General features: G+C 38.5%; 1 protein-coding gene and 1 pseudogene across 1 annotated transcript in view; both read right to left on the bottom strand.

Annotated features, from left to right (window-relative positions):
* The window catches only part of TAF10 (TATA-box binding protein associated factor 10), a 143,139-nt gene that overhangs the window by 110,995 nt on the left and 9,298 nt on the right, over positions 1-22,846 (bottom strand). The window lies entirely within an intron of this gene.
* LOC126935288 (interferon-induced very large GTPase 1-like) lies at positions 1,902-8,858 on the bottom strand (annotated as a pseudogene).

Raw genomic sequence — 22,846 nt, 5'->3', positions numbered from 1 at the left:
GAGTTAACATTCCTATCTCTATGCTCTGAAGATCCAAGTCACTTGGCTACTGTTCCCTGGGCTGTCTATTTTCATTGTTTATGGAAGATAGAGTACACCTGTAAATGGAAGCCAATGGGTGCATTTGTGTCCAACATGAAGAAATTTTCTTCTTTGCACCAGGATTCCTTTAGATCATCAGCTTTGAGAACTTAGCATAAGGTGTAGGTTTGCAGAAGGGTGATTTCCTTCTCTTCTCAGGCTCTGGTTGGATTCAGAGTGCTCTTCATTTTTATTCTAATTATGAATTTATGGCTCAAATGGTGTGAAGAGTCACAAATATACCCGATATGTATAAAAATAAATTCCTCATTGAAATATTAGAACCCAATTAAGTGTATTAGGAGATTTGTAAAAACTGTATACTTTTTTTTTTTTTTTTTTTTTAACACGGAGTCTCGCTGTATCACCCAGGCTGGAGTGCAGTGGTATGTTCTTGGCTCACTGCAAACTCTGCCTCCCGGGTTCAAGCCATTCTCCTGCTTCAGGTTCCCAACTAGCTGGGATTACAGGTGCCCGCCACCATGCTTGGCTAATTTTTGTATTTTTAGTAGACACGGAGTTTTGCCATGTTGGCCAGGCTGGTCCCAAACTCCTGACATCAGGTGATCCGCCCACCCTGCCTCCCAAAGTGCTTGGATTACAGGCATGAGCCACTGTGCCTGGCCTTAAAACTGTATACTTTTTGATATTTTTCTTTAAGTAATCAGTTTAAAATAATCAATGAATCATTTAAAATAACCAATCTAATTGAACCTTGTCCACAGACTTCATTAAAGTGGTACATTTTATCTGGTCATCATAAATTTTTTCCCAAAAGCCAATTCTCAGACTTGTACATAACACCAAGCTTTTAATAACAAAGCTTTGTGACTGTGTTTTTTATTTCTTAGCATGCACAGGGAATTGCCAATATACCAGGGAAGAACAGGGTGAAAGTTAAGTGAGAAAAACAGTTATTTGATTTCTTCTTTCCATATTTGCTTGATAACGTTTCCTGAATTGATGACATCCCTATCTTGGTCAAGTCTCTGATTTGTTCTTTCCTAGAACAGAATATGCCTAAATATTGCTATGCTTGGGACTCATGAAGGTTCCATGAGTTTTTTTACATTTAAATATTAATAACTTTTCCTTAAAACTTTAGAGAGTGAAAAAAATCCACTTAAAACTTGAAAAGTCCGGCCGGGTGCAATGGCTCATGCTTGTAATCCCCGTATTTTGGGAGGCTGAGGTGGGTGGATCACCCTCAAGTGTGAGGTCAGGACCAGCCTGGGCAACATAGTGAAACCCAGTCTCTACTAAAAATACAAACAAAATTAGACAGGAATGATGGTATGTGCCTGTAGTTCCAGCTACTCAGGAGGCTGAGGCAGGAGAATGACTTGAACCTGGGAGGTGGGGGTTGTAGTGAGCCAGTTTATAGCTTACAGTCAAGACATGTATATTGGTTGAAATACTGATACAGTTATTCTATAGAAATTTGTTGTAGCCTGAAATGATTTTGATTTTCCTCTGTTAAAATGACTTACTCTGAGACTTAAATATTTTAAAATAAAAAAGCAGTATCTAGACTAATAGTTTAAAATACGAAATAAGTTTCTAAAATGAATGTTATTTGATTTCATCATATATTAACAGATTTTAGTAAGTTGTTTTTAAACTAGAGGAATTGAGGCAGAGAGAAATGAACTCCTTTTACTGGAAATTTTCATCTCTTCATGTGTTAACTGATTGCTTTTTACACACTTCATTTTAAAAATGGAAATGGTGAAGGTTTTAATTTTAAGGAGTAGTTGTTTTTGGATTGTTCAGGTACACTGCCTCTTCAGACACTGGGGCTCTTTTGTGGTCATTGAGTATTATTGTTTTTTCAAGTCTTCAAGCATATCCTGCTTTGTGATTTTGGCCCAGGCATTAGGGATTTTACCTTTACTTCAATTTTTTTCTGATATTTTTCTTCTAGGTTCGATCTGAAGTGAGAGACAAACCATTTCCAGTACAGCTGGATGGAGGTATCTGGGGTGATGCTCCACGTGGCATAATCCCCTCCTGCTTGTCAATAGTTCTTAAATGGGAAATTCCTGCCATCCTGCAAAACCAACAATCACTTGCAACCAAACTAGTACAGCAATCAATGACAAAATCATCTGTTTCATACCATTCCTCCCCATTGACAGCCTGAGGACGGTGGAAGGGTACACTATGGTCTCCTTCGTGTGTAGGAATTGTGTTTGTACAAATTGCTCCACAGCAGGGACACTGCTTCCAGCAGCCACAGAGATGTTCAGAGAGCATTTTCTCAATTTTAGAAAGCATTGCTTCTATAGGCATACTTGAATAATTCTGTTCTATTTTCTTCATTGTGAGATCCAAAGCTGCACTCATGGTTTCTTTAAGAAACTCAGTATGTTTTATCTCCTGGTGTTCAATGCTTATCAAGTCTTTTCGTGGAAAGATCAAGTTACACCCCAGGCAATCACAGAATAAATCCAACCACCCAGAAGCAGTGCTGCTTTTATCTTTAGCTACTGATGTGGATTCATGGATGGCACAGAGGATGGTATTCTTGATATCAATTGAGCTTTTTTCAAAAAAAGTCTTCATTTTTTCACCTCCATTGTCTGAACAATATCTTTTAATATGATTTTTGATGTAACTCCTAAAAAACGATTCTGAATTATGAAGGTATTCCCAGTAATTATCAAAGTTTTCTTCTTCTGCCAGAGAGATGCGAATGTGTTTCTCCAGGTTAGTCCTGTTTCCATTGAATGCAGGGCAGGTAGCGCTCATGTCCCCCACAATTTTAATCGTCATTTCCTCCCATATGGTAGTGGAGACTGCAGGAGTGAGCTTATACCACAGAACATCAACAAATAGTTTGCTGGAGGTTGCTCCTTGACAGATTTTAAAACTCGTGAAGAAGTCATCTTTCTTACTTTCAAGATAGTTCACGGGATCACTTGCTCTCTTGAATGCCCTGTGTATTTCCTTAAAATTCTCTGTTGCTCTTTGAAATAAACACACACATAAGTCAATGATAAATGTATTTGTAAATGTGTATCTTTTCTGAGTAGATGCAGATTTCACTTCCTCTTCTATTGTCTTTAGAATCTCATGGAAATAACTTGGGTTGTAACCACACTGTTGCTTCCACATGTTGTTAATAATTTTATTAAATCTCGAAACAATGTGGTCAGTAGTCATATTAATGAACTCTTTCTCAAAGACTGTTAATGTCGTTGGGATACGATTATATTTCTTATTCACTTTGATAAGTTTATCATAATTGATGTGAAATTTCTCTGCAGAATTTCTCGTCAGTAAGCCCACGTCATTCGTCTTGTTTTTGAAATACTCCCAAAGGATGTTTTCAGAATCCAAATCAATGTCAGACTCTGTGACTTGCAGAGAGTTGTGGATACATCACAGACCCAGTTTTTCCAAAGTTGATTGAATTTCTCATGTAACTCTTCCTCACTCAATTCTTTACCCTTTACAGTTAAAGCGAACTTTCGGCTCCTTTCCAATACTTCTTTTTCAAAATCTGTGTTTATCTTATTCAGTCTTTCTTGACTTTTGTTTTTAAAACGAATGAGTTCATTGGCTTGTCTTTTGCTATCTGAAATAAGTTTTTTTTAAGGGCTATTAGCTTATATTCAAAATTTCTTTCCAAATGTCTGACTGTAGCTGTGAGTTCCTCCATTAATTCTGCCTCATTCCTATCTTTGATATCCATTCTCATTCTTTGGCCAGAATTACTGGTCATGGTTGCTTCTTTGTCATCGAGCAATCAGATCAATGGCCTCGATGCCTGCCACAAGTTATGGACAATTTTTCAGTTTCCTTCATTGTCGTCAGTGGCTGACATGAGGACCACAATGACAGTAGACACCTCCTTCAGGAAGTTGAGCTGCTGCTCATGTTCCTTTGCATCTCCATGAAGATTGGTGAAGGTCACATCGTTGTCAAATCTGTCCTCATCTTCCCCTCCTGGACAGAACCAGTAGATTTCTACCACATCCCCCATCAAGAGGCAATCTTTCCTGCTCCCTCTGCAGTGTCAGTGAAAAAACACATCATGTTTCCGTTTACTGAGAAGACAGTTCATAATCTGAGATTTGGAAGCAGAGAGGCTATTTCCAACTCTTATGAAGGACACAATTGAGGTAGAGACACAACACATCTGCTGATTCTTATAATGGTTCTTCCCTTTTGGTGATTTCCTTGCTTCTCACCCACTTCTTGTAATTTGACAGAGAGACCAGAGAGAGAATTCAATCTGAGAAGTACGGGGATTAGGCAGCAAAAGGGGGAGGGAAAGCTGACAAGTGGAAAGTTTGGCCAAAATATATTGTCTGGCAAAATCATCTGCACAGTGAAAAATTGTCATCTGAATATCCATTGGGTGAATATGGGAGCTAGGCTTAGTGGATGAAGATTTAGTGGGACTATCACTGTCTTCAAAAATGTTTTCATATGGATCAAAAGCTTCATCTTCCTGATCTGAGGCATTTGGATGTACTTGGTGTTCTGTGTTTCTACCATCTTTGAAGACTAGGTATCTCAGCTCATAATTCATCATCAGTAGTTTCTGCAGGAAATAGAAGGGAAGCTCCTGTTCAGAGCTGGGCTGGGTGTTGTACACAGAAGTCTTATAGACTAGATGGAAATTAGCTTTGCTCAATTTTTTGGGGTAGTACTGTTCTAGACCTAGACCCTGGAGTAAGTCTAGGAAGGCTCCTTTTTTTTATCATCACCCATTTGCTATTTTCATTGTCATGTGGTTCGTGACGCTGTTTCTTTCCATAGAAGAGACTTTGCTTGCTCACTTCTTCCATTTGCAAAGAAGAGATGGTGACTTCTTCTTCATAATCCCCATTAATTTTGGCTTTTGCTGCCGTTGCTTTTGGTGTTTTAGACATGAAGTCTTTGCCCATGCCTATGTCCTGAATGGTACTACCTAGGTTTTCTTCTAGGGTTTTTATGGTATTAGGTCTAACATGTAAGTCTCTAATCCATCTTGAATTAATTTTCGTGTAAGGAGTAAGGAAAGGATCCAGTTTCAGCTTTCTACTTATGGCTAGCCAATTTTCCCAGCACCATTTATTAAATAGGGAATCCTTTCCCCATTTCTTGTTTCTCTCAGGTTTGTCAAAAATCAGATGGCTGTAGATGTGTGGTATTATTTCTGAGGACTCTGTTCTGTTCCATTGGTCTATATCTCTGTTTTGGTACCAGTACCATGCTGTTTTGGTTATTGTAGCCTTGTAGTATAGTTTGAAGTCAGGTAGCATGATGCCTCCAGCTTTGTTCTTTTGACATGGGATCTAATTAAACTAAAGAGCTTCTGCACAGCAAAAGAAACTACCATCAGAGTGAACAGGCAACCTACAGAATGGGAGAAAATTTTTGCAATCTACTCATCTGACAAAGGGCTAATATCCAGAACCTACAAAGAACTCAAACAAATTTACAAGAAAAAAACAAACAACCCCATCAAAAAGTGGGCAAAGGATATGAACAGACATTTCTCAAAAGAAGACATTCATACAGCCAACAGACACATGAAAAAATGCTCATCATCACTGGCCATCAGAGAAATGCAAATCAAAACCACAATGAGATACCATCTCACACCAGTTAGAATGGCGATCATTAAAAAGTCAGGAAACAACAGGTGCTGGAGAGGATGTGGAGAAATAGGAACACTTTTACACTGTTGGTGGGATTGTAAACTAGTTCAACCATTATGGAAAACAGTATGGAGATTCCTCAAGGATCTAGAACTAGATGTACCATATGACCCAGCCATCCCATTACTGGGGATATACCCAAAGGATTATAAATCATGCTGCTATAAAGACACATGCACATGTATGTTTACTGCGGCACTATTCACAATAGCAAAGACTTGGAATCAACCCAAATGTCCATCAGTGACAGACTGGATGAAGAAAATGTGGCACATATACACCATGGAATACTATGCAGCCATAAAAAAGGATGAGTTTGTGTCCTTTGTAGGGACATGGATGCAGCTGGAAACCATCAGTCTTAGCAAACTATCACAAGAACAGAAAACCAAACACCGCATGTTCTCACTCATAGGTGGGAACTGAACAATGAGATCACTTGGACTCGGGAGGGGGAACATCACACACTGGGGCCTATCATGGGGAGGGGGGAGGGGGGAGGGATTGCATTGGGAGTTATACTTGATGTAAATGAGGAGTTGATGGGTGCTGACGAGTTGATGGGTGCAGCACACCAACATGGCACAAGTATACATATGTAACAAACCTGCACGTTATGCACATGTATCCTAGAACTTAAAGTATAATAATAATAATAATAAAAATAATCCCTATTAATGAGCAATCTCAATTCTTTCTCTAGTTTTCCCAATCGTGATCTGCTCCAGGTTTGGTGAGGACATGTGCAACTTCTTTGGACAATGATTGTCCCATGTGATGTCTCATTAATGACATGCATTGTGTTTTCTCTTCTGAAGAAATAGCTGTGCCTCCAACTGTGGCTGTCAGACCTGTGAGAACTAGGAATGCCTGAGCCCTGTAGCTGCAAATATTCTTAAGCTCCTGGTATTTATTTTGGGCAGTTTGCATTTCATCTAGTAGGAAGCTTAACTCACCACACCCCAAGAGACTCTGAAAAGTATTGTTTGCCACACGATATCCTGCAGCAGCTGCAATGGAAAGTAGCAAGAGTTGTGTCTGTCTGCTCTGCTTTTTGGAGATAATTCAAGAAGCAGCTGAGAGCCAAGCTGACCTCATAAATGGACTTTCTTTGAGCTTCCTCCACTGTTTCTGGGGACTCCGATTTGACATTTACTTCCATGAGTTCATTCTGGGTTTCTTTTAAGATCTCAATTAATTGAGAAAACTGGGAAATATTCACCTACTCTTGCTCTGAATCTGACTGGAAGATCCACTGCATGATGAAGTAAGCCTGAGGAAAGTTTGTACTCTGTAGATGTGAGGATCCAGAAGGCTGCGCAAATGAGATTTAATATGTTTAGTTTTATAAATGGAAGAGTTTTTGCAAAAATTGACAGTGTTTACTAGAAAATTCTGCAGATCCCAATCTGTGAGACATATATTGATCCAAGTGTCTTGTGTCATAACTTTTTAGTTATTGACTCAACATTTTCATGAAATTTATCAGTTTTATAAGTTGCTCTTCAGGATCAGATGCCTCTCAAGATTTTACATCCTCTAGAAAAACCCTGGCCTCCTTCCCAGCACTCAGTAACTCTTCCCCTTCCTGGATCTCGGCAGTGATGCTAGTCAGAGCAGTGTAGCTGTCTTTCAGGAAGTTAGCCACTTGAAGAGGATCCTTAAAATTGCTTCTGTGGCTGGAGAGGATAATGTCCCGAATTGGCACCAACTGAAGCCTGTGGTCAATGACACACCAGGTTTGATTGCTGGCCATGAGGCCAGCTTTCCACTGGACAAGGCCATCTGCTTCTGGTGGGCCACCTGTTTAGGCCACAGATAATTGAACCTCGGTTTGGAGATTTTGGGAAGTTTTGGTCTGAGTGGCTCTTTTCGAATGAGAGTCTGAAACATTCACATCTGCAGCAACTTTCACTCCAAAGCCACTGTAGCTGTCCCTTATGAAAATGTCCAGGGCCTCTGCAGACTACTGCGTCACTTCTGCCAACTGCTCCCTGCAATAACCCTCTGAAATGGCCTTCCACCAGTAGATTCCTCCCAGGTGCAGAGGGCCTTGGTTAACATGAGAGCCAAACCTGTGGAAGAAGTTTACAATCCTGTGCCTCAGCAAGGAGAATCTGTCTGGGTTTGCTGTCTGACTCAGAAGGTCTTCAATACATTTCAATTCCTGGAGAGCAGGCTTGGATAACTGCAGCTGATCAGTGGGAAAGTGGCAGGAGGCCAGGGGGATGTAGCTGAACTTGGTTGAGCAGAAATAAGAATGCTTAGAACTTGATTGTTGGGTTTCCTTGGATTCTGAATGTTTGCTGTGATCCAAACCAGCTTCTAGACTAAACCCCCAACTTCTGTCCTTGGCTGAAGTAGTTAAACTAAAGCCCAGCTTCTCTAACGTCTGGGTAAACATGAATTCAGCCTGAGGAGATGTGAATTCCTTTGTTTTCATTTGTGTTCCTTGCTGAGGATCAGAAAGTAAGAACTCTTTGGGGACACTGAGCAACTCCTCTCTCTTCTTTGTCAGGCCCCTTTGGTGGTTGGCTTTGTAAATTCCCTGGAGGGTCAGCCCTCCAGATGCCCATCTCACCACATCTCTATCTGGGAGATTTTGCCTGTGGCACAGTGTCCACTCCATGAGGTTGAGTTGTCTCTGCAGGTTTTCCATGACTTCCCTTACAGGCTCTTCAGGGGATGGCCAGTACTCTTCAGGGATGTCCATCGCTTGTCTCAGCTCTGCTTCTCTTGTCCTCACTGCCTCTTCCTGTGTCTGCTTCCCTTCTGTCAGCAAGTCCCTCAGCTCCTGCAGTGCCTATTCTGCCTGCTTCTGCTTTCTCTTTGCCCTCTCCATCTGAGACTCCTGTAATGCTGAAAGACTTTTTGGGTGTGACAGGGTAAGCAGCTTCTCCAAGGCTCTTTTCTCCCATGGATGTTGTGTCTGGGATTTCAGCTTCTGGAAGTTGTTTTTTTCTAGGTGTTGTAAGGTCTGGACACAGGTCACATCCAGGTGTTTCTGCAGCTTGGGTAACCAATACTCAACATCCAGGCCCACTTCTCTCAGCATCTTTTAGAGATCTTGCTCCTTTTGCCTCTGAGCAGAGGTTCATCAGGGGTGTGTTCTCCTGTGGCCATGGCTGCATACAAAACAGACACTCAGTTAGCTGACTGTTCTGACCTTAGGAAGTGTCAGCCACATGGCCAAAAGTGTAAGTATACTAGTATGCACATCTACAAGGCTTTCTCATTCCTCATTTAATTGTTTTAACAAAATTTTTTTAATACCATTTTTTGTGTGCAAGCCATCATTAGGTATTCTCAATATGGATTGCCTTTGTGGTTTGCAACTTACTAGACTTATTTTGACACTTCGTTTTACATAGAATCAATTGCATGCAAAACATTAAGATGAGAGATGGAGTTTGAAAATATGCTTGAGTTTGGTAGCTTGCTGTTTTTTTTCTTTTTTTAAGAATGATGGTACCAACAGATCATCTTTTCTTTACTAGTTTCCATGAAATCTGTGTTGCCTGGTTTCCTTCCTGTCTCTGTGTCACTTCTTCCTAGGGCATTTCATAATATTTATTTGCTTTCCTGCCCTTTTAAATGTGCTACTAACCTGGTTTATGCTTGTCACTCCCTTCTTACTCTTAATTTTCCCTAGTTAATATAATCCTTCTGTTACATTAGTAGCTGTCTCTCTGTTGATGCCACCTTCATCTGTGTCTGTAGACCCAAATGCTCTCTTGTATTTAATGTTTAATTAATGTTATGTTTTTCCCCTTACTACCTTCAGTATATATCCTTGACCAGCAGATGAGATGAGATTTTACATGTTTCAATTTCATACTTTATTCAATTTCCCTTCATCCTGTAATTCTTGTCCTACTGAATGGCATGCCAATGGGCATCTTGTTCATCCTTCTTCTTCATAACATGAATTTAGTACATAATATCTTTTCCATTTGTCCTCTTAAACCTCTATTTAATTTTACTTCTTTTTGACACCCTATCAACTCTCCCTTAGATTTTGTCTTCACCATGTATATTGGATGGCTATAATAGCCATTCCACCTTCCATGGTTTGAATGTTTGCTGTCTCCAAAGCTTATGTTGAAATTTAATTGCCATTGTAATAGTATTAAGAGGCAGGAGAAGTGATTAGCATTGAGAGGTGATTAGGCCATGAGGGGTATGCCATCACAGGTGGGGTTAATGCTGTCATGAAAGGTTGAATTTTGTCCCCTTTTGCCTCTTGTGCTTCTGCCATGTGATGACAGAGCAAGAAGGTCCTTGCAAGATGCTGACACCTTGACCTTGGACTTCCCAGCCTCCAGAACTTTGAGCCATAAATTTGTTTATTATTAGTTACCATGTCTCAAGTATTCTGCTATAGCAACACAAAATAGAGTAAAACACCATCTTGCAGTAATTTTTGTCTTGTGCATTTCTTCTTCCTCAGTGTCTCTACAATTTAAATCTGCACTTTAATTAATAGTAAACTCAGCAGCTCAAGCCATTCTTTCCAATGAAAGACATCTGAAATAAGTAGAGACACGCATAAGACAATTTTTTAAAGGCTTAAGTAATTTACCTGGTAAAAAAATATCTGACAGAAGAGGTAAATAATCTGAAGCAATAATGAATGAAAAATTTCCATTATAAATTAAAGACAAAGTTTAAGACCTTTGCAAACACTAAGCAAAAAATTAAAGTAAAATAACTTTACACTCAGATGTATCAGAATAAAACTGCAGAAAATAACAAGCACAACAACAAAACAACAAATACATGTAGAAAGTACAAATACAACTAGAAAAAGAGTTTACCTTTAAAAACCTAACAGAGAGCTGATTTCTCAACAGCTATAGTGGAAGCCAAAAGAGAGTAGAATTGAATATTTATTTCACTGAAAGAAAATGTCAGACAAAAATTTTATTTACAGTGAAATATTCTTAAAGAATGATCATGGAAAAGGGACATTTAAAACAAAAATTAAAGACTTACAGGTGCAAAATTATGGCATGGAGCAAGCTGGTTTTCCTCTTCCCACTCAGAAAACCAAAAGTAAATACATAGCATGGAAATTTTTACCATCAATAACCCAGAGCTCAAATATGAGGATAAGGCAGTTCCCAGGATCACACAGAAGTGGAAAAACTCTGAGCAGATGGTATGAGAATCAAATTTCCACATCTGTAATGACCCTACACATTATTCTCTTTGGTACTAAGAACATAGAAAATCTCTCCCGACCCCCAACTCAAAGTTTCTACACTGGAAAAGGTGAAATTGAGGTGGTCAGTTAGCTTTCCCACTTTCTTGAGTTCCCTGCAAGTTGACCTGTCTTTGCCTTAACCCACAGGAAGCACCATGACTACCTAAAGGGATAAATATCCTTGAGTACAAGCAAAGACAAGGGGAGGAAGTGAGAATATCATCCACATCCTAGGCAATTCTGCTCTGTAACTTGGCCAAAGGAGAAGCCAAATCAGAGTGGCTGTTTAGCAGCAGAACATTGTAGGAGGTATGTTCCATAGGTCCCCTGGGCATGAACCATTGGCCAGCCTTCCCACATTGCTGGGATAATCCTTTTGAGACCTCCCCCATTCAGGACAGGCAGTGCTATAACATTTACCAGAGCCAAGGTGAACTTAGGCTTAAGGCACCACCTAGACTTAAAAAGGAGGCAGCAATCTAGTGGTAAATATTTACTAAATAAATATATTAAATAAAAACCAGAACAAACCAAAGAGAGAAAACTGGAATAAATAACTTCTCCTTCAATGCAAAGACATTGATACAAGCCCACAAGAAACAACAACAATCAGGGAGCCATTACCTCCTCAGAAAGACTAAGCAAAAATCCAATGACTGAATCTAATGAGATAGTGATCTGTGAACTCTCTGCCCAAAAGAAACTCAATTATCTCTAAGGTAAAGCAGTTCAGAAGCATGTCAGAAAATGTAACAAAGTGATTGAAACAATAATTTAAAAAACCAAACAAAAATATTGGAACTGAGACATACGTTTGCTACAGCAAAGAACCCTTTAGAGGCTCTCAGCACCAGAATGAACTAAGCAGATGAAGGAATCAGTGAGCTCAAAGACTGGCTATTTGAAGGTAGATAGTCTGATGAGGAAAAATAATGAAAGGAACAAAGACCACCTAGGCACAAGATATAGAAAATTACCTTAAGAGACCAAATGTAAAAATTGTTGCTGTTCAAGAGGGAGCTGAGCAAGAGTAAGAGAGTAAGCGGTAGAAGGCTTATTTAAAAAACCCAAAAAACAAAAACAGGATGGGCATGGTGGCTCACACCTGATAATCCCAGCAATTTGGGAGGCTGAGGTGCGTAGATTGCTTGAGCCCAGGAGTTTGAAGCCAGCCTGGGCAGCATGGCAAGGCCCTGTCTCTACAGAAAAATTCAAGAATTAGCTGGGCGTGGTGGTATGTGCCTGTGGTCTCAGTTACTTGGGAAGCTGAGATGGGAGGATCTCTTGAGCCCGGGAGATGGAAGTTGCAGTGAGCATGATCATGCCACTGTACTGCAGCCTGGGTGACAGAGTGAGACCCTGCCTCAAAATATGTATATATATGTATAAATATATATACAGAGAGAAAACTTTCGGAAGCTTGAGAAAGATATAAATATTCTGGTACAGGAAGGTCTGAGAACATCAAACGTTCAATCCAAATAAGACTACCTGAAGATATATGACTTTGAAGAAGTCAAAGACAAAGAAAGGATTGTAAAAGCAGAAAAAAAAGCAAAAGCAAATAACATATGAAGAAGGTCCAGTTCATCTGGCAACAGAGTTCTTGCTGGATACTGTATAGGTCAGGAGGGCATGGAGTGACATTTTCAAATGCTCAAAGACAGAAAACTGCTACCCAGGAATTCTAAATCCAGTAAAATACCCTTTAAATATGAAGGAGAGAGGAAGTCTTTCCTAGACAAACAAAATCTGGGAGAATTCACCACCACCAAAATAATTTTTTATATCTATAAGAAATTTTCTGTAAGCCTGATGTTAACCACAGCACAACAGGCTATAATAAGTTCACTAAAAATAAAAATAAAAAACAACAAATTAAAACATACCACCAGAGAAAATTACTAACAACAAAAGAAGACAGTAAGAAAGTAAAAAAGAAAGAGAGGACTCTCAAAACAAACGAAAACAAGCAACACAATGGCAGTAGTAATTTATCAAAATTATTTATCAAAATTAACACTGAATGTAAATAATCCCAGTTCTCCAGTTAATAGGTATTGATTGGGTGAATTTATAAATAAACAAGACCCAACCATATGCTGGCTTCAATATACTCACTTCACTTGTAAAGTCACACATAGACTGATAGTAAAGGAGGGGAAAAATATATTCCATACAACTGGAAACAGGAAAAGGTCAAGAGTAGCTATACTTACATCAGCTAAAATAGACTTCAAATGAAAGACTATAACAAAAGACAAAGAAAGTCACTATATGATGATAAAATGGTCAATTCAACAAGAAAATTGTATTAATCCTTTTTGCATTGGTATACAGAAATACCTGAGGCTGAGTAATTTATAAAGAAGACAAGTTTATTTGGGCTCATGGTTTTGCAGACTGTACAAGAAGCATATTGCCACCATCTGCTTCTGGTGAGGCCTCAGGAAGCTTCCATCATGGTAGAATCTGAAGGGGGAGCAGACATGTCACATAATGAGAGGGAGAGCAGGAGTGAGATGCCAGGCTCTTTTAAACAACCAGCTCTTGCATAAACTACTAGAGTGAGAACTCACTCATTACACTGAGGAGGACACCAAAACATTCATAAAGGATCTTCTCCCATGAACTAAACATTCCTCACTATGCCCACCTCCAATATTTGAGATCACATTTCAAGATGAGATATGGAGGGGACAAACATTTACACTATATCAGAGATACAACAATTATAAACCTATATGTACCTAACACTGAAGCTCCTTAGTATATAAAGCAAACATTAATAGATCTAAAGGGAGAGATAGACTGCAATATAATAATAGTGGGGGTCTTCAACACCGTACTCTCAGTAATGGACAGATCATCCAGACAGAAAATCAACAAAGAAAAAGTAGAGTTAACCTACACATTAGACCTAAATGACATCTATAGAACATTTCACCAAACTTCCACAGAATACATATTCCTCTCATTGGCACGTGGAATGTTTTCTAGGACAGACCATAAGCAATGACACAAAACCAATCTCAACAAATTCAAAGAAATCAAGATCATACTAAGTGTATTTTCTGACCACAGTGAATAAAACTGGAAATCAGTAAGAGGCACCTTGGGAACTATACAAACACATGGAAGTTATGTGTTCCTGACTAACTATTGGCTAATGAAGAAATTAAGAAGGAATTTAAATAATTTCTTGAAATAAAGGAAAGTGAAAAGACAACATACTAAAATCAATGGGCTACAGCAAAAGAAGTACTAAGAGGGAAGTTTATAGCAGTAAATGCCTACATAAAAAAAAAAAATGGAAAGATTTCAAATAAACAACCTAATGATGCACCTCAGGAAACTAGAAAAGCAAGAATAAACCAAAGCTAAAAATAGTAGAAGGAAAGAAATAAAGATCAGAGCAAGAATAAATGAAATTGAGGCTAAAAGCATACAAATATAAAAAAATGTCTTAAAGAGTTTCCCCAGTGTTTTCTTCTAGGAGTTTCATAGTTTTAGGTCTTAGATTTAAGAATTGGATGGGTGGTAAGGGGAATGATGAGGGATTGGTTAATGGATACAAAAAATACAGTTAGAAAGAGGGAATAAGATCTCATGTTGGTAGTACAGTAGAGTGACAATAGTTAACAATAATGTATTATATATTTTAAAATATCTAAGAGAGAAGAATTGGAATGTTCACAACATAAAAGATAAATGCTAATGGTGATAGATATCTCAATTTTCCTAATTTGATCAATACACATTGTATGTATGTATCAAACTATCATGTATACCCCAAAATGTACAATTCTTATGAATCAGTAAAAAAAGAGAAAAAGAAAATATAAAGTCAATCCAAAGAATGGGAGAAAATATTTGCAAGTTGTATATCTGATAAATTTAATATCCAGAAAATATAAAGAACCCTTATAACTGAACAACAAAAAGGCAAGCAACCCAAGTATAAAAATGGCATGGTACTTGAATAGAAAGTTCCTCAAGGAAAATGTAAGCACATCAAAAGATGCTTAATATCATTAGTTATGGAAAAAGGACATCTGTATTACAGTAAAATGCCACTCCACACCTATTAGGATAAGTATCATAATAATAATGAAGAAAAATAACAAGTGATGACATGATGTCCAGAAAGTGAATCTTCCATATATTGTTGGTAGGAATGCTAAATGATGCTGCTGTAATAGGAAACAGTCTTTTGGTTCCTTAAAAAGTTTAATTTTAGTTACCATGTGGCCCAACAATTCTACTATATACTCTAATTAATTGAAAATAGGTATTCAAACAAATGCTTCTACATGAATGTTCACAGTAGTCTTTTTTACAGTAGCCAAAAAAAGGTTGGAAGTAACCCAAATGTCTATCATATGATGATGGATAAACAAAATGTAGTATATCCAGACAATGGAATACTATTCAACCATAAAATGAAGGGAGTATTGATATTTGCTACAATGTAGATAAACCTTGAAAACCTTATGCTAAGTGATAAACTTTGAAATGCTAAGTAGATGAAACTTGAAAACCTTATGCTTAAGCCAGATCAAAAAGTTCAAATATTATGTGACTCCCTGTATATGAAATATTCAAAAGAGATAAATCCATAGAGACTAATGGAAGATTGGTTGTTGGCAAGGGCTAGGTGAGGTGGAACTGGGGAGTGACTGCTTAGTGAGTATGAGGTTTTCTTTTGAGGTGATAAAAATATTTTGGAATATGATCAAGGTGGTTGTTTCACAACCTTGTGAATGTTCTAAATTCCACTGAACTGTACAATTTAAAGTGGTTAATTTTATGTTATGTTAATTTCACTTCAATAAAAATTATATAGATTTATAATTAAATAAAGTATATAAAAACAAGGGCAGTAAAACTCAAAACCCATCACTTTCTGATTATTTTACTATAATCTATGTTGCTGAATCCAAGTCTATGTTTTTTTCATTGCATATATGTGTGTGTGTGTAAAGAAGAGGGAGAGGGTATATTATATAATGATGTGTTACTTTGCATGTCTCACAATTTTAGACTGGAGTTGGTCATTTGAAAGCAGACATAGAAAGGATATTTATGTAATAGAAACAGGCAAATGCTACAAAACAGGAATTTTATTTTCTGAAGAGCTGGTTGTTAAAACATTTACCACACACTCTTGATTGTAATCCTTCATAGTTTTCTCTGTTTTCCCTTGGCTCACTGACTGTAATCCCCAGAAACAGAGATTATGTCTTCTTCAGTTTTGAGTCCTGAAGATGGAACACAGTACTCGTGATGACTGAGCACTTTTAAGAACTGACCTAATAATGGATGTTCTGAAAACTTTCCTATTTTTAGGCTTCCATGTTTCTTTCCTTTACTGCCTGTTTTCTAGTTGATTTGGGAAAATTCCAGCTTTATTCTGAATAAACTAAAGGAAATTGTCTACATAAATCTTTTCCTGGAGGAAAACAAGAGCCCAGTGATCCAGGAAGCCATCTCCAGCTTGGACAAAATGACATTTGGAACTGTGGGGCAGAGAGGCGAAGTCAGATGGAGAGTCAGTGACAGCTAGGATTGCCGATCTCTTCCTGTCAGGCATTTCTCTGATCTTTCCTAAAGTTAGTGTATCCTCAGCTGCAGAAAAAGCTTTCTTTGTAGGGACCCTGTTGTGTTCTGCTAAAAACTGGACTCCTTTCTGAGCTATATAGGAAATATAGAGAAAATATCACATGAATACATGTTCCATTATCATTAAGGAAAAATTCTGTTCAATTCTTTCTCTACTTTTTCTCTTAGTAAACTAGGCCTGCTCTTTTTTTCATAACACAATACCAGAGTTGTGTCTCAAAAAGTTGAGTCTTCTCAATGAAAAACCTCTAGCAGAATGGAATCTTAGGAAGATATAGGGAGAAGATTTCCTTACTTCCTTGTATTTACAGATAAACTTCTGTCGAAGTAGAAATATGTCAAATTAAGAGCAGTAACAATGAATATTACTCTTATTACTACTATGCAATCTCTGAATGTGTCTATAACTGATAACTTCTTTTTGTCTCTCTTAATATACATATCTCCTTGGAAGACTTATTTGAACAAAGGAGTCTTAAAAGTCTCTTGGACTTGGCTGGGCTTGGTGGCTCATGCCTGTAATCCCAGTACTTTGGGAGGCAGAGGTGGGTGGATCACTTGAGGTCAGGGGTTCAAGACCAACCTGGCCAATATTGTGAAAGCCTGTCTCTACTAAAAATACAAAAATTAGCTGGGCGTAGTGGCACATGCCTGTAATCCCAGCTACTAGGGAGGCTGAGGCAGGAGAATTGCTTGAACTCGGGAGGCGCAGGCTGCAGTGAGCTGAGATTGCACCACTGTACTTCAGCCAGGGCTACAGAGAGAGACTCTGTCTCAAAACAAACAAACAAACAAACAAAAAACTATCTTGGACTTCAGAAATTGTTGCCATGCCCAATGGAAATAACACAACTTCAAAAATAAGCCTGAAATTCTGAGTGTTTGTCTTACTTGAGCATTTATTACATCTATATTAAATTTAGAATGGATATCACTCTGTTCTTAAATGGTATGGGTACTATTAGAATATCAGATCAGAAGTGTATTATGACATTTCTTCTTAAAATGAAAAGAACAAATGAAGGACTTTGTTAGCTTTTGTGTTTAATAAAGCACCTGAGAGTTTTAAGAATTTAAGTTAATGGAGAGACAAAGAAGAAGAAATAGCCTCAGATACTGCAAAAATATGCTTATCACATGTTGCCTCAGTGGGTTTTGTTTTTATCACTGTCAGGGAAGGAGCAGATGGGGATTTTGGTGAAAAAGTTACTGAAATGGAATGTCTCTTCTTTTTCCCACAAAGTTTTGAGTTTACTCTGTTTCTGGGCATGACTACTATTCACTTCATTTAATTGAGAAACTATGAAATAATAATTCAACATAAAGGGCTATTATCCTCAGAGGTGAAAGGCAAACAAGAGCTGTTGTTCAGATGGCTTTGCCCATAATGGACAAGGAAAATGAGAGCTTTGGGTTAGATGGGCAGTTGCAGAGGCAACCATGGTTTATTCCCTGCGAGACCACATAATGTCATGGGAAGGAAACCATATTTACAGTTCTCTGTCTGCTCTTTACCACCTGTGTGATCTTGAGTTTGTTACTTACTATTTGTGATTATTTATCTTTTTTCTGTAATAAAATGGCCATTATCAAAACCATTTTTTATTAAGATGATCAAATGACATGTTTTAGTTTTCTATTGCTGTGTAGCAAATTACCATAAATTTGGGGGTTTAAAGACACACATTTATTATCTCACAGTTTCTATAAGTCAGAAGTCCAGGCATAGTGCAGTTACGTTCTCTGCTCTAAGATCTCACAAGATTTTAATCTAGGTGTTTGCTGAGGATGTGGTCTCATCAAAGGTTTGAGTGGTGCTATGGTTTGAATGTTTGTCTGCTCCAAAACTCATGTTGAAATTAGGTTCCCACTGTGGTGGTATTAGAATATGAGAATTTTGGGAAGCAAAAGGGTCGTGAGGGCTCTGCCCTCATATGTGGGGTTAATGCTCTTATGAAAGAGTTAATTTTGTCCTCTTTTTCCTCAGTGCTCCTCTGCCATGTGAGGACATGTTGTTCCTCTCTGTTGGAGGATGTTGCAAGAAGGCCATTGCCAGATGCTGGTGCTTTTATCTTGGACTTCCCAGCCTGCAAAACTGTAAGAAAATTAATTTCTATTCTTTATAAATTACCCAGTCTCAGGTATTCTATTATAACAGCACAAATGGACTAAGACAGCTGGGTAAAGATCTGTCTCCAAGCTTTCTAAGGTTGTTGGCAGAATTCGTCTTATAATTATAGGATTGAGGTTCCTACTTTCTTGTCTAGAGGCCATTCTCAGCTCTCAGAGGCTGCCCATAGTTCTTTGCCACATGCTCTTCTCCATAGGCCTTCTCTAAATATGGTGACTTGCCTTTTCAAAGCCAGCATGGAAGAACTTCTTGTCCTCATCTGCTGGAATGGTGGCTTCTAAAATGTAACATGATCATGGGAGTTATATCCTATCATCTTTGCCATATTCTATTGGCTAAAAGCAAATCACAGGTCCCACTTAGACTCAAGGGAGAAAATTACATAAATATGTGGACACCAGGACATGGGAACCTTAAGATCTGCTTACCACAATCTACTTTCTGGGCCCAAGTGATTCATGTCCCTCTCACATAAATAAATTTATCCCCTTTGATAAATTTGGTTTGGCTCTATGTCCCCAACCAAATCTCATCTTGAATTGCTATCCCCACTTGTCAAGGGAGGGAGCCGGTGGGAGGTGATTGGATCATGGAGGTGGTTTCCCTCATGCTGTTCTCATGATTGTGAGTGAGTTCTCATGAGATCTGATGGTTTTATAAGTGGCAGTTTCCCCTGTTTTTCTCCCTCCTGCTGCCATGTAAGACGTGCCTGTTTCCCCTTCTGCCATGATTGTAAGTTTCCTGAGGCTTCCCCAGCCATGCAGAACTCTGGAGTCAATTAAACCCTTTTTCTGTATAAATTACCGTGTCGTGGGTATTTCTTTAGAGCAATGTAAAAACAGACTAATACACCCTTCCCAGTTCTGAGAGTGTCATCCCACTATGAATTATTTGACCTCCAAAATTTTATGATCTAAATTAAGTCCAGGCATGGATTAAACTCCTAGGTGTAATCTGTTAAGTATACCTTCTGGGGAACTGTTGGTCTATGTCTACAGACTGGTGAAACTAAAGATCCAAGTTATCTGTCTCCCATATACCTAACATACAATGATGGGACAGACATAGGATCAAAGCTATAGGCACTTTAGTTCAAAAAAGGGGAAAATAAAAGTTTAAAAGTGAGTCACCTTTTCATAATAGTCTTGAAATCCAGCTGGGAAAGCTATAGTTGGCGTTCCTTCATTACGTTTCAAGATATGAATGTAATTTTCTATGGTTCATAGTTTTACTCTCTGGGTTCTTAATTCTGCCCTCTGAGTCATCCTTCCTTTTTCATGAAAGGTAGCATGTGTTCACAACTGAGTAGTTTTATTAGCCTTCTTCCTGCTATTAGGATTTTTTTTTGTGGGGAGTCATATAGCAGCCTCCTTTCATTTTGTACTCTTTTTGTCTTTCAGTTTAAGTTGCAGTGTTTCTGCTGAATTAAGTTTTCAAGAACGTGTGGGTCTTTGATGTATTACAGCAGAGTTTATTAGAAAAAAACCACATTTATAGACCATTTTCAGTTAAACCCTTCCATACTTCGGCCTTCTGCTGAGAAGGGGAAGGGACAGTGTCCTGAAGCTTCCGACTAGAGGACTTTGGTTTGATTGATGTCTGGGAGGCAAAGTGATTCTCTTAAAAGAGCACTTTGTGTGCCTGATTAATCTAAACTTTTTATATTTCTGATTTTTCAGCAAAGGATTATACAGTGATACCCAGCAGAGATTCATGATGGAGTCTCTTAATTGTAGTGTGTTTTGCCTTTTGGAGAGGCTGATAATTTAAAAATTATGTAGTTCTGGTTTCTTTTTATCTAATAATTATTTTCTCAAATTTATCTTTCACATCTCACATTTTATTACAAGCTGAAAGAAGAAAATCAGGAGAAATCTTCAACACTTTGCCTGGAAGTCTCTTTATAACCAAATTTGTTACTTACAGGCTCTGATTTGTATGTAACTCCAGGACATAATTTTGCTAGGCCATTCTGCCACTATATAAGAAGGATCCTTTTCCTCCTGACTCCAATAGCATGTTCTTTACTTTCTTCTGAGCCTTCCCTGCAGTATCCTTAAATTCTAGATCTCTACTAATAGTCCATCCAGGGAAATTTAGACTTTTTCTATCACGTTACTCAAAATTATTCTAGCCTGCTCCCACTTCCCAATTCCAAAGCTGTTTCCATGTTTTTTAGGTATTTGTTATAGCACCACTCAACTTCTAGAAACTAGAAATCTCTATTATTTTTATATTGCTGTGTAACAAATTACCACAACCTTAGTATCTTAAAACAATACATCTGTATCATAGTTACTGTCAGAGGCTCCGGCATGACTTAGCTGAGTCCTCTGCTTGGGGTCTCACAAGGCTGCAATCCAGGTGTCAACTGAGCTGTATTCTCATGCAGAGGCTTGACTGGAGAAAAACTACTTCCAGGCTTATATGTTGGCAGAATTCAATTCGTTGTGGTTGTTGGACTGAGGTTCCCATTTTCTTGTTGGCTGTCATCCAGGGCTGCTCTCAACTCCTGGAGGCTGCCTATAGTTTCTTACTACATAGCCCTCTCCATAGCTCCTCTCACAACACGACGGCTTACCTTTCAAGGCAACTGGAGAGAGAAGTATCTGCCCTAAGGAAGGACTCAGTCTCTTTTTTAAGGGCTTTACATGATTAAGTCAGGCCTACTCAAGATAATCTTCCTTTCGGTTAACTCAAAATCAGTTTAGGACTTTACTTGCCTCTGAAAAACCCCTTCACCTCTGCCATATTACTCAAAAGAAGAGGAGACATTATACAAGGCATGCATCATGGAGCCTACCTTGTCTGTCTGCCAACTAACAAAACAAAAAAAGTGCTTATCCCAGTGTTTGACCTAAAGTAGGGGCTCAATAAATGTTAATTACTTCAAAAAATTACTTTAATTTTTTGAAAATCCCTGCTGAAACTACAGTGTCCATCTCAGTGGGATGTGGGATTCAAAGACATAAGTTCTCATGGAAGAGAAGGAGGACCTAAATGAGGTTACCACTGTCAAGCCAAGAGAGCATCTCATTCTCCTAGAGATTACAGAATTTCTTAGAGTTGATGGAAATATATAGAGAGGAGCCATGATTGAGGACCTAGAAGAGCTAACCCAGAGAATTTATAATGAATACATGTTTATATTGGGTTTCAGGAATTTTTCACTGTGATAAGTTAAAACACAAAGAGAAACAGAGAGAAGTGTAGCCTTAGGGAGTGTATCTTATGGAAACAGGAAGGTATGGCTGTTATTTGGGGATATCGATAACCTTTAAGATATTCTCTATACACCTAATTTCATGTCGAGTGGGCAGAAAGAAATTGAAGATTAGGAGGCTTAGCAATTGTAGCTGGGCTATTCAGGACATAGAATTCATTTGGTGCTTTCATCTCTTTCTATCTGATGAAGGCAAAATTGTTGGGATGATTCCTGGCTAAGTTTGGTCAAAGTTTGCTGGGCATGGTGGCCCACACCTGTAATCCCAGCACATTGGGAGGCTGAGGCGGGAGGATCACTTGAGGCCAGCAGTTCGAAACCAGCCTGGCCAACATGGTGAAACACCATTTCTACTAAAAATACAAAAAATTAGCTGGGGGTGGTGGCGGGCATCTGTAACCTCAGCTACTTGGGAGGCTGAGACATGAGAATTGCTTGAACCCAAGGGGCGGAGGTTGCGGTGAGCTGAGATTGTACCACTGCAAAGCAGCCTGGGCAACAGAGCGAGACTCAGTCTCAAAAAAAAAAAAAAAAAAAAAAAAAAAAGATTGGTCAAGGAACTGAAGTAACTAAGAAGCTAGCAGGTATAGTAGAAAAAAAGTTAGGCTGCTTGAATAGGATGAAAAGGCCCAAGGACCAGAGAATCCTATAGGACTGGGGACAGAAACATAGGAAATAGAGAAGCTCCTCAGATAGAGAGGTCTCTCTCCAATCTCCAGGTGACTACAAAGATTTAAAGTAGAATGGCAGATCAGCTACTAGAGGGAGCATTAATACAATCTTTTGTATTACTCTGTCAAGTTACGATGAAGATACGAAAGGTGACATTGAAAAAGAAAGTAATGATCAAGACACAGGGCCTGAATTAAGGCCAAGCCTTTTTCCTTTGTACTGTAACTGGAAGCTACATACCACAGCTGCAGCCAGGG

This window comes from Macaca thibetana, chromosome 14 (assembly GCF_024542745.1).
Source record: "Macaca thibetana thibetana isolate TM-01 chromosome 14, ASM2454274v1, whole genome shotgun sequence".
Classification (NCBI taxonomy): domain Eukaryota; kingdom Metazoa; phylum Chordata; class Mammalia; order Primates; family Cercopithecidae; genus Macaca; species Macaca thibetana.
Note: the sequence above shows the minus strand (reverse complement) of the source record. Positions and strands in the feature narration are given on the sequence as shown.